Below are 1,580 nucleotides of genomic sequence, written 5' to 3' on the forward strand. Positions count from 1 at the left end.
CTGCATGTTTCTGCAGTTCCCAGAACTTTGTTCCTTCACAGGCAATATTGTTATTGCCTGCTTCTTGTTTGTCTCCGTCACTAAACTGTACAGTCCTTGAGGCAGGGGCTCTGAACCCATAGGACCTAGCAGAAAGTAGATGCTCAATAAGTATTTGTTGAATGAATGAATGAATATGTGAGAAAAAATATCTGCCATGAAAGTATGCTCTCTCTGACTTACTTGAGAAGAGCTTGCCAAGATGAAGAAAGACATCAATAATCGTCAAAACAACACAAACCAAACCAAACCACCACGACAACAAAAAACCCTGGAGCAACGGACCATGTTTTAGAAAATACAATATGTTTTAGAATTTTCTGTCCTGAAGGGTTAGATCTCACAATGGCTACTTGTTAGCATATTGAGAGAAGGTGTGTGTGTATGTATTTGTGTAGATATACACACATATATGTGTATTTTAACATAAAGTTAGAAAATGTTAGTGTTGAGAGTAATCTTAAGATTCTTTAGTTCAGCTTTTTATTTTCAGAAAACTAAGTCCCAGCAAGGATAAAGATGACTTGCTTAAGATTCCTATAACTTCCACTCTTGTTTTACTATGTAGAGTCACTTTCTATTTAAAGTAATTATTCTTAACCTTTTCTGGGTCAAGGACCCAATTTGAAAGAAATCTGTTGAGAACCATGAATCTTCTCTTTGTGGGAAAAATGTACATAAGCATGTATATAACAAATTGTCCCCCGAATGTCAAGGATTCCTTTTAAAACCCATGGATCAAAGGAAAAGAGAATGGGTGGCCAACCAGAGTGAACCTCAGGCATTAATTTTAATAAATTCTTCATGGAATCACCCTGGGTATGTTACTCAACTTTTCTGAAAGACGGTAAACATCTTATAGAATTTTTGTGAGAATAGTTGAGAAAATGTAAGTGCCCGCACAGAGGGGGGTACTAAAAAATGTTGGCCACGTTTCAAAAGATATGGGATTTTAGGAATTCTCAAAGGACTCTCAACAAGGCTCTCATATACAACAAGCCTTTAGAGCAGAGGCTGTCAAGGATGTATGTGGGGAACAAAACACAATAGATGGAGCTTGGTTTTGCCCCTGGAGCATCTAGGTCAGGAGAATGAGTTGATTTCTTAGAGAGAGAAAGAAGAGGATGAGGGCAAGGAGAGTCGATGAAAAACCTTAGACACCAGAGGTGTACAGGCTTAAGGAACAGGCATTTGGGCAGGAACAGGAAGGCATCCTTGTCTCTCAGAGTCTGATTCCCTGAGCAGGAATAATTTAATATTTGAATTCCGGCCGGGCTCTGTGGCTCATGCCTATAACGCCAGCATTTTGAGAAGCTTGAAGTCAGTAGATCATTTGAGGTCAGGAGTTCAAGACCAGCCTGGCCAAGATGGTGAAACCCCATCTGTACTAAAAATACAAAAATTAGATGGGCATAGTGATGGACTCCTGTAATCCCAGCTACTTGAGAATTGCTTGAACCCAGGAGGCAGAGGTTGCAGTGAGCTGAGATCACACCACTGCACTCCAGCCTGGGCGACAGAGCAAGACTCTGTCTCAAAGA

Source organism: Colobus angolensis, unplaced genomic scaffold, assembly GCF_000951035.1.
Source record: "Colobus angolensis palliatus isolate OR3802 unplaced genomic scaffold, Cang.pa_1.0 Scaffold26, whole genome shotgun sequence".
In the NCBI taxonomy this organism is placed as follows: Eukaryota; Metazoa; Chordata; class Mammalia; order Primates; family Cercopithecidae; genus Colobus; species Colobus angolensis.